Source organism: Crocodylus porosus, unplaced genomic scaffold (genome assembly GCF_001723895.1).
Source record: "Crocodylus porosus isolate Cpor-Errol unplaced genomic scaffold, CroPor_comp1, whole genome shotgun sequence".
NCBI lineage: Eukaryota > Metazoa > Chordata > Crocodylia > Crocodylidae > Crocodylus > Crocodylus porosus.
Genome location: NW_017728949.1, coordinates 66,780,750 through 66,791,500, shown reverse-complemented (window position 1 = coordinate 66,791,500; position 10,751 = coordinate 66,780,750). Strand labels below are relative to the sequence as shown.

Sequence of the window (10,751 nt, the reverse complement as noted above, 5' to 3'; positions counted from 1 at the left end):
GCTACTAGCAACCGCGGCGCCGAATTGCTCCGCATCCCTAAGCGGCTTAATGCTGATGGATGGCTCCGAAATCCCCCTTCCCCCCCTTTTTTTTAAAGAGGAGCGAGGCGCGTGTCGCCGCGGCTCGGGATGCTCGGGCATGTCGGTGAATCCCCGCCTCCCCCGGGGTGCGCGGCCCGGGCGGAGTCTCCCTGCGGCCCGGGGCGCTCCGGCTCCGGCGCCCGGGCCCGGCCAGCGGGCTGCTGCTGACCCCGACAGCTCTCCGGAAACAAACTTGCTAAAGAAATCAGTTCCTTGTAGAGCCCAGAAATAGCAATTTCCTTCTCTGGTTCCCCCCCCACCTCCCCTTATGGGGGAGCTGAGCACTTTCTCACTGCTTTTCAAGCAGAGGAGGACAGCACAGGTAACCGGTGCACCGGGGGGGTTGGGTTTTTTTTTGTTTTTTTAGGGGTTGTTTTCTGTCTCTCTGTCTTTTTCCCTGTGTGCCTGTGGGGTTGGTGCGAACAGCGACTGCATCCAGAAACGGTCTGCTTGGCTGAGCCTGGGCAGCGGCGAAACCTGGGCTAGTGACACGTTCAGTTGGTGTTTGTGCACAGCTGGTGCTGGGCAGCTCTCTCCTGCCATGCAAAGCGTCTCAGAGACTTGAGGTTGCGTGCAGACAGCGTCTTCTGTGTTGTCCTCCGAATCCCGGCGACACGAATGGCCTGACACGACCATGATTTATTTTCCTTTTTTTTTTTTTCTTTCCTTTTTCTTCTTTTAGGATGGAGGAAAAGAAATCAGATCAGTGCAGCGTTCTTAGGGGTTTGCCTTGAGCAGGAGCATGATGATGAGCCATGTGATGTTTGCTTTCTATATGATGCTTTCCTAGAGTGAGCCTGTCGACCCTGTTGCTTCAGAGGTGCTGTATTTTCTTTCTCCTTGTCTCGTGCGATTCTGGTAGAAGCAGCCAAACGATTTGGCGCGCTTGTTGCAGTGAAATAGTTTTAAAAATGAATCGGCATGATGCGGCACAAGTGATGTGGTGTGGCTGGAAGGGAAAAAGACTCGGAAGAAAATGAAGTCAAATTTGCCAAAGTTTAAAGTACACAAGGCAGGAAGAGAAAAAAAATAGAGTGCTGAGTGATCAATCGCTGTTCCTGTCTGAGAAACTTTCAGTTGTCCCTTCTATAAAGAGCAGTCATAGACCCCCCATCCATTTTTTCAGGGGAGGAGGGAGTTTGCCCATGAAGTGAAGGGTTTACCTGGGAAGTGATGTAAAACCAAAAGTATAATGACCTTGCAGCTTGCTTCAAGGTCCATTTTTTTTTGTAAGCGGCATAAATTCTGGAGGCCTCACAGCTGACACGGTGTTGCTAAACGTAATATTCTGTTTGAAGTTATATTTTAGATAACTGGCTCCCGTAACTGAATATAGTAATACTCACGGCATTGCTGTTGAAATGGTTTACAGGCTATCCAGTTGTAAACTTGTATTGATTTTATTTTTAAGCAGTGCTCATCATTTATCATTAGAAAGTTTGCTATGCTAACTTTTTAACAAGCAAGGTAACAATTCATAGGCAAGGGATTTCAATCTGAGGGGCTGAGTGTGTATATTACTGGATCGCAGATAAGCTATGTAAGTAAACAAGGGCAGCGATCTGTTATTGTGCATGACTGTGGAGCTGTCATGGGACCTTTTCACTAGTTAATAGCAGAAGGCTTCGTGGGAACTGTTTGATCTGCAGGACTTTTGCTTGGCAGTCGTTTACTTAAGATTATTACACTTTGTTTGCAGTCTTGTATTTGCTAGCCATTATTGCATTTTTAGTTCCAGGCTTCCCAGAGTTACAGGTTAGTAGGTCAATAAAAATTACTCAGAGATGCCGGAACTGACCAGTTAAGTTTTTCAACGTAGTTGGGAATAAGCTCGCCAGTACTCAAAACCTGTAGGATTTTTTCCTTGGGATCTTGGTGCAGATTATCAGTAATGAATTGGTGTTGAGATCAACATGTTTCTTGTGACTTGAGTATCTAGAATGCTGCCCCAAATGCTCTCCTTGTTTAAAGGGAAACAAATTGGAGAAATTCAATAATTGTACTTTTGGGGGTGGGGGAGAGGGTGAAGTACTCAGTATTCCTAATTTATTTGCTGAGGCTGAGAGCTAAGAGTCTGAGCTCAGTTCACTTGGTGTCTAGTGGAGCTCCGCTGGCTTGACAGTGGTAAAACTGAAATCGCTGTCCTATTTGTGGCGCTGCAAATTTAGACGTTTTCTCTGTATTTGTGACAGTTTACTACACTTGATATGGATTGTAAGGTCACAAAAATGGTGATTCGATAAAGTGCTATATATACCGGGTTTCTGCTTCAGAGCGTTGGGTATTTGAAGGTATCCCAGAATTTGTTTCTGGGCCGTTAGCTATTGAAAGCGACATAGGTAGGTAGGTAGTGCATGCAACTCACTGTGGACTTGACTCTTCAATTCCTTCTCTAGTTGAGTAGTATTTGAGGAATCTCATTGAGTAATGTGATCTCATTTCAGCAAAATATTTACCTGCCTGACATGAATCTGGAAGTTCAAAGGAAGTAGTCATGCCCGTGTCCCTACGTAATCTCAGTGATATACTGATGAGACGTTGAGGAGGGAAAGGAAGCTCCATGTAGATAACCTGGGTGCTGACAGATGTGCAGGTCCTTGCTCTAACTCATGGCACTTTACAGAAAGCACCACAAGTTAGAGCGACTGTCCCCATCACTCAACAGACATTCTCCTGTTGGGTTTAGGGCGGGGGAGGGAATCAAGCTCCACTTTGGAGCTGATCCAGCAGAGGAGCCTGCCTGCAACCTCTCTTCCCTAGCCCCCCCCACTCCAGCTCCAGTGCTGTCTGCAGGAAGGGGGCAGGGAGCTGGGAGGGAAGGGAGCTGTGGGATGGGGTTTGGCCTGCCTGAGCTAGAAAAGGAAGAGGCTGGGGGGGCAAGGTGAGGGGGACTCCAGTCCACCTGCCCCCCACTCCAGCTCAGGCTGGGCAAACCCCAGCCCACAGTTCTCTCCCCCTTCCTTCCTTCAGGCAGCCCTGGGAGCTGGACTGGGCAGCCCAGCCCTGATCACGTGAGGGGGTGACAGAAGTTCCCTAAGGTGCTCCACTTCAGAGCGCTTTCAACTGATCCCTCATTAGATGAGGGTTAATTTTTCACGTGATCAGCCACTTTTAACGTGCTCTGCTGCCGTGTACTTCTGTCATAGTATGTTGGTAGACTGCTCTAAGGGGGCTGATGGTGCAACACATGTCACTTCTGTCCGCACCCTTTGACAGCAAACTGGAAAAAAAAAGCTTTTGGATGATTTTGTGGTTATTGCTGGACCATCTTTCTAAGAATAACATTGTGGCTGTTCTTGGCCTCAGAAGTATATCTTTCCCTCTTGCATCCCAAACACTGGGGTTGGGCATCCCCCTGGGGTGTGTGGCCCCCATTGGCGAGTCCCATACAGCCTGTAGTTGCTTAGTTGGACAACCCTGCCCTCTGCTAATGAATTGCTTGTTAAGGCCCTAGTCCTGCAAATCTTTATGTGCATGACTGACTGAATTGCTGCCTCCTTGAAATCACTGGGCTACTCACAGCAGTAAAGAACCTGTGTGATATTTTCAGGACAGGGGCTTTAATGACAAGCTACTTAGGAAAGGGAGTAGAAGGCTATTCCCCTCCCCCACCTTTGTTGTCGTTATCTTCAAGGACTCCCCCAGTTATCTACTATTAGTTTGACCCTGGTTAAAATCTAATCCGTGTAATCCAACAGTTTTAGCATGGGAAGGGTTGTAAAGCAAATATGGTTTCTATTGCTAATTCCCTACCTTGCTGGGATTATTATGGAGGTTTGAGACCACAGCTCTTACCAAGACATCGGCCACATGTTGCACTGGAACGAGGCTGAGGGATTTGCTCAGACACTCTTTGCCTTCTCATCTTTCTAGTTCTGGAGCTGTTGCTGATCAGGAAGTAATTTTGAAGATGGTCTGCAAAGGAAAGCCTGCTTCTGTCTTTCATGGCTGAAAGTATTATAAAGAGACACTTTTGCCTGTTCTAACTTAAAATTTAGGTCGGTACTTATGTACTCTGATTGCCTCTAGCAGTGGCTGAAGGACTAGTAGAATTAAGTTGTCAGAGAAGTTTTGAAAACAAAATCAGAACAAGTGAGACCTGATTTTAAAAAATCAGACAAGTGAAAATGTTTTTTGGTAATACATTTAATTTGAGTGCATTTGAGAAAAGTTCTGTGCTGTTGCCAACAACTCCTATGATGTCCTTAGTGTTTTTCTTAATGTCCTAGCGCCAGGCATCATTTGCTTATGCAAGAATCACTTTTAAAAAGTGAATTCTGAAAGTTTTAGCTCCCCAGTCTTGCAGGGAAAATCTTGAGAACAAAAAGTCAGTCTCAAAAACTGGTCAAGTTTGTATTAAAAGGTGGGAAAGAGGGATGGGAGAATGGCAAAAAAAAAATCAGTTCTTGGGTTGGGTAATGTTGGAGTTCTGTTGTTGTTGTTAAAACTTCCTTACTTCCACCCCTCTTCTTATGGATTGTGTGTTCACAGTTTCATCAAAATAAAAAAAGATCCTACTATAAAAAGAGGCAGCCTCAGACTCAACCTACCTTAGACAGAGCAGGAAAAAGCAAAACAAAACAAGACGGAGAGAGAAGAATAATTGTTAAAAGTGGGAGAACCAGAACAAACTTCCAGGATTTTATGATGTCATAAAGAAGCAAAAAGGCATTGCCTCTTTTTCTCTTCTTTTCTAGGTTGCTTTTAAACTGTGTAATACCAAACTATCTCAGCCAAGTTAAATGCCTGCCAATTGGTTTCCCTACATCTTTGTTCAGTGTTATAATAGTTGTCCTTGTATTGTTTATAATATCCCTTTTGATAGAATCTCAGATCCTGTTGGCCTTTGTTGCCCTAAATGGACAATGCATTCATCTCATTAAGCTAACTTTTTTATATCTCAGAAGACTCTCAGTGACAGTACATTCCTGGCCTTTGTCCAGTAATGTATATTGTTCTCTGTGACATGAAAGGAAGAAAAAAATCACTTCCTTTTCCCAAGAGGAACGTTACCAGCCATTGGATATACTACTGTACTCTTGCGCTTATTTTTTTCCTGAAGATGAGCTATGTTGCTTATAACAATTCTGTTGTCATTGGCGAATATTAAAGCTGTAGGCACAGTCCTGGGCCAGGACATTTCAAAGCTAATTGAAATGCAATGTATACATAACTTTCCCAGTATTTATTTTTCTCTACTTTCAAGCTGTTGCCTATAGGTTATGCCCAGTGTACAAGTTTACATATGGTATGCTGGCCAGACAAAGAATTAGAAGCCAAACTTGTACTTTCTTAAACTACTGATGACCTCGCTGACATCAGTAGTTTTGCTTGCACATAGGTTTTCTTTCTCTCTTTGCTATGTTGTGGTTCACTGAAGGCACAGTGGAATGTGACATCATAAATACTGTAAGTCTTATTGAAATCCATGGTATGTGTTTAATGTACATTGCCATACGTAACGGTGCATAGAATGTCATATTTGTAGAGTCTGATCCAAAACCGGTGGAGTAATTTAGTTTTCCCATTAACTTTGGAGTTGTTCCAAAGTAACTCTTTGAGTCACACTGAACATGCATTGTCTGACCTTGTGTCTCATACCAGTTTTATATTCCTGCAACTCCACTCTAGTGATTTTTTTCCCTCGTTTTCTGTTGAACATCTAATCAGAATCATGCCTAGTTGATGTTAATGGGATTGTTGCATGCCAACATACAAGCAGATTAGTGTATGGTTAAATTATAAATAGTGTGTATAATAATACAGGGGAATGCAGGGATTGCCTCCAATTTTTGCTCTTAGATGAAGGATTTGAAGTTCATGAAGCAGAGCCCTCTGTTAGCATAAACAGTCTTTTTGGGTGCTTTTTCTTTTGCTTGGCATCAGATATCAACTTCCAAATCTCTGTCAGTAGGCATGTTGACACGTTCATTAATGTACGGTGGTTACTGCACATTCAGATTAGTACCTGTAATAATGGGTACTAACCAAACGTGCATTAACTGGTGCTACTGCGTAGTAGCATGGGCGCACAGGTTTTTTTTTATGCTAATGCTCAGTAGACTAATTCTACTGCGCATTAGCGTGTTAGCATGGCTTTTGCCATGACATGCTAAGGTGCAGTAGAATCAGTCTACTGTGCACTTAGGGTCTTGTGTAGACGTCCCCACTATTTGGTATTATCAATCAATGTGTGGATTCCATCTACTGTGTCTGGGCATTTGTAAAGATTGCAGCTTTTGATGAAGTGCTGTGCTGTTTGTTGGATACCACATTCATGCAGAGGGCTGTCCAAGATGTTCATCTTGTGAAGTGTTGTTCTGAAGCATCCATATCCAGATCTCAGTCTGTTCTGCTTAATCCATACTTCTCTGTCAAGGTCATGTCCAATGGGGGACTTATTTGGTGTTGATATAAATGCTGTAGGAATAGGTGTGACCTTTTCCAGTGGTTGGCCCACTCTGTTGCTGCCCATAGGTTTGATTCAGCTTCCCCAGCCTCTTCCAGGATCTTGTAGGCTTCATGTACAAACGGTTTATGACTTTTAAGCCTCTTAAGCCTCCATCTGTTTGCATCTTCAGTTAACAGTTGATGAAGCTGGTGATTTTCATCATCTCTTGTCTCTATTGCTAGTAATGGTGTTTGGGTCTGTCTTATATCATTTGGTCCAATGCCTGAGAGTACAGGGAGTACATCTGTGTGCGTAGGTTGTGCAGCCTGTTATGAGCTCAGTGCACCATGAAGTACAGTGTTGATCTTTTTAGAGTGACAAATTCTGGACCATACAGGAGCACAGTATTTTGCTGGGGGAGTGACTACCTTCTTGTGGTGCTGCCTGTGAGTAGCTGCAAAGCAAATTTAAAAGTCCCTACCAAGGCAATTGGACTTTCTATTTTTGTTTTTCCAGTTTCAATACAGTATACTTTCCAATTTTGATATACTAACTACAGGATGAGCTAAAGGAAGCCCTCTTATTTACAAAGGGAAAGCTAGACCGTTCTTCAGCTTAATATTGGAAGATATACCTAGCTCAAGCAAACAGTACTGTGGATGGTTACAAAGAGGTCACAGTTTAGAACCCAGTTGCTACTGCTAGCAAAATAATAGCTACCAACAGAAATTAAATTTTACTGTGCTCATGTACAGTTCTGTTCAGTTGGGGTAATTAATTTGAACTTGGGCAGAAGGCAGGGCAGGTTGGCACCTTAGGCCACAAACAAATCTTGCATTGGTCCTGGAAGAAACCATTTCATCTTAGGACAAAATGCAGTTGTTCAGGTGTCCATGTTCATTGTCCTGGGACAAGCTTTACAAAGGTTCATGGGAAAACAAGTGCTAACAGCTTGTCCTGGGGTACCGTGAAGTGCATCTTAATGGTTGTTAGAGGATTGCATCTTCGAATAAATGGCAAAAAGCATCAGTGCATTCAGCCGCTTGCTAAATCCTAACTGGAAGGGCAGTGTATACACACCAATCCCAGGATATTTGTTTCAGGACAAACATGGGGACAGCTTGTCCCAGGACAAATGCAACATCTATTCTTGCATTATGCTGTCATACTTATATCAATATTCACATTTGTCAAAGTAAATTCACATGTTTATTGGCAGTTGACTAGGGGTCCTACTCGAGGGCTTCATTGTACTAGCCCTGAACAAAAAAGTGTTTGCTGCACAGAGCTAAAAATGTAAGTGTAAGATGAGACAAAAAATGCATAGAATAATGTGGACAAATTCATTCATGAAAGCAGAGAAATGTGGTTGACCAGCTTTAGAGCTGGGTGAAAGTCAGATGTTCTGTCCTGTGACAAATTCCAGATTCTTAAAAAAAACAAAACGAAAAAACTATTTTGGAACAAAGACTGACAATGTCAAAATATTCTGTGGAAAGGGAGAAAATGTGGAAAATTATAGGCGGCGAGGAAAGAGAGTCAGGAATCAAGGATTAGAAGACAGAAAAAAATAGAAAAAGTTGGCTGAGAGGGCAGGTGTAGATTCACCTGAGTCTGAGAAATACTGTATGTCAAGGGAGATTGCAAAACAGATTGAGGAGAGAGAAACATTGTCATAGAGGACATCATTCTAGCCATGAGATATGCCAGACATGTTCTACAGCACAAGAGCAGGAATGAAGAAAGTGGCTATTGGGATGAGTCAGGATTAGGGGATTGATTGGGTGGAATATGTGCTGAGATGCAGGCAAACTAGCAACTTCCCCACCCCATGCCTTTTTTATGGGAAGTGGAATCATTTTGCATTAAATCAACATTTCAAACTTCAGGGTTTCTTATTCAGAAATATTTCTTACTGTATAACCATGGTGTCAAACTGAAACCTGTTGGCAGAGCATATTCCCTGCTTTACAGACACCTGAGGGCCATACCCATAATCTCTCACCCTGACCAAGCCCAGCTAGGTGTGCAACATCACTCGCATTTGTGCTTTCATCAATTGCTACTGAAAAAGTCTTCACCTTGTTCTGGAGTTGACTGCAAATTATCAGATTAGTTAGATCTGTTGGCTAATATTTCCCAGGGCTTGCTGCTTCTCTGGCCACATCTGCAGCCTTTATCATACACTTTAAGAATTTTTCCCTTAGCAAAGAGTTGTGAAGAAGTGGCAGTTCCTTGAGAACGGACATGGGTATGTCTCACTGCTCTGTTACCTGGGTGGGTGCTTGTGTGCAGAGAAATTGTTGCTTTTTCAAAGACTGTTCTAATATGCTTAGTTTGTCTTCACACAGCTTCCTAGGAAACTTTGATGCCACAGCCTGACTCATAATTAGGGAGCTACCAAAATTGCAATTTCGTGGATTTCATGGAAATGAAGGGAAAGATCAAGCAGACACTGGGGGTGAGCTAAGAGGCTCTGGTGTCAGTCAACTAGTCAAGAATAGTATTGGCTGATACGGAGTAGTGAAGGAGAATGAGGCCACCTCCAACTCTTTTTCAACATCAAACTCATGCAGGGAACTGAAAATGTCAACAGGCAATTTCAGGAAAGCTCAGTGGGCCAGATGACCCACTTCCACCGGCCTGGCGTTTGACTCCCTGGTATAAAAGCATGTTCCATATGAAACAAATACAGGAATAATGGGGCTTGGGGGAATCTTGAGGGTCTTCTTGCTCAAATTCTACACGTTGCACCTAAGTTATTTTAGACGGAGGCGTAACTACCCTGGGTGGCAGCAGCATGCAGTGCAGTAGTAATAATTGCTGCTAGGGGAGATATCACCTCTTTTGTCTTTGACATGCATGTCAAGTGGACAAAAAAAATCCATCACTTTATTTCCCTCTGTCCCCCCCCAAGTGGCTAAATAAATGAGGTGATACCTTCTTCCTCTGTGAACCACCAGCCACTACTCCTGCACTAGTGCTGCTGCTCTACCTTTAGTGAGGAGGGCAGAATAGGAATAGGGGTGAGGTGGGGGACACACACACAAGGGTGAGGTCCCTTCCCCCTCCAGTGCCCCACATTGAGTATTTCTGTTGTTGCAACATGAAATAGTTTTGGCTTGTTTTTAACAGCTTTGTATTGCTGACCCATGTTGAGATTGGGCTCCATCAGAACATCTTTCGTGGCAGCGCTACTGGAAATCCAGTTATCCCCAGTTCCACATTTGTACATGTGTCTTTATGCACAGCCAACTGAAACTCTGTTGCCCAGTTCCCCAGTTTATCAGAATTTCTTTCAGTTTTGTCCTCCAAAGTGTTTGCAGCCTCTCCCACGTCTGTGTCATCTGAAAATAGGTTCAATGTACTCTCCATCATCTGCATCATTTAATAAAAATGTTAAACAGCTTAGACACCCAGACAGACCCCTGTGGAACTGCATTTGAGACCTCCTGCCAGTCTGACATTGATCCGATAATAGCTACTCATCTCTCGCAGTTATTAAACCAATTATGTATCCATGTAATGGTAATTCATTCTAGCCCACACTTCTCCAAAGCATTGGATGTCTGGTGTTGGCTGCAGCTAGATGTGGGAGTTGGGGTGGGCTGGTGCTCCTAATGGTGCTGAAAACCTTTCAGTTGTCTAGATACTGGGTTTAGCTTGTGTGTGTGTTTGTTTGTTTGGACTGATTTTTTTTTTTTTGCCTTCCTTTATAAGCCTACACTCATCTGAGCATATTTTTAACCTAAGCAATTTCCTGGCATTGCAGTGTCAAGTCATTAGTAGCGCCCTTGTCCTCTTGCCATTTGTTTGTGGTTTGGTTTTTCATGGGGTGCTTTGTGACCGTGGTATATGGTAATGTTCTTGTAGACGTTGAGTGATTTGATATTGCCTTCAAATGTAAGATACCAGCCCAATTAAATTGGGAGGCTTGCAGTCCTGTGTTCTTCAGCTTGTTTTGGGGGAGTGGCATATAGTACTGTCAAAAGCCTGTGTCACCACGTTCCCTTTATCCACCAAGCCAGCTCACTCTTTTCTGCCCTTCTATCCCTTTCCCCTGCCCCCCAAAAATTCAAATTGGTTTGGCATGATTCTTGGCCACCTCATTATCCTCCCAGTTATACTCCAACTTAAAGACACAGGAAATTACTAGGAAGAAGTTGTAAAAAGTTGTATCATTTGACTGGCTGGTCTATAATTCCCTGTTTTTCCTCCCCCCCCCCCCGAGGGCTCTCTCTCTCTTACGATGTATGGTGTTATCTCTTCTGGGACCTCA

The 10,751-nt window shown here is 43.6% G+C and overlaps 1 protein-coding gene across 7 annotated transcripts in view; it reads left to right on the top strand.

The window, feature by feature from the left end:
- The window catches only part of NCKAP5 (NCK associated protein 5), a 685,167-nt gene that overhangs the window by 230,751 nt on the left and 443,665 nt on the right, over nucleotides 1-10,751 (top strand). The window contains exon 1 of one of the 7 annotated variants that reach the window (XM_019553972.1): nucleotides 258-403. The exons of the other annotated variants lie outside the window; for them this stretch is intronic. The gene's annotated coding sequence lies outside the window, so the exon portion shown is untranslated. Of the gene's footprint in view, nucleotides 1-257; nucleotides 404-10,751 lie in introns of those variants that run through there. 7 annotated transcript variants of the gene reach the window in all.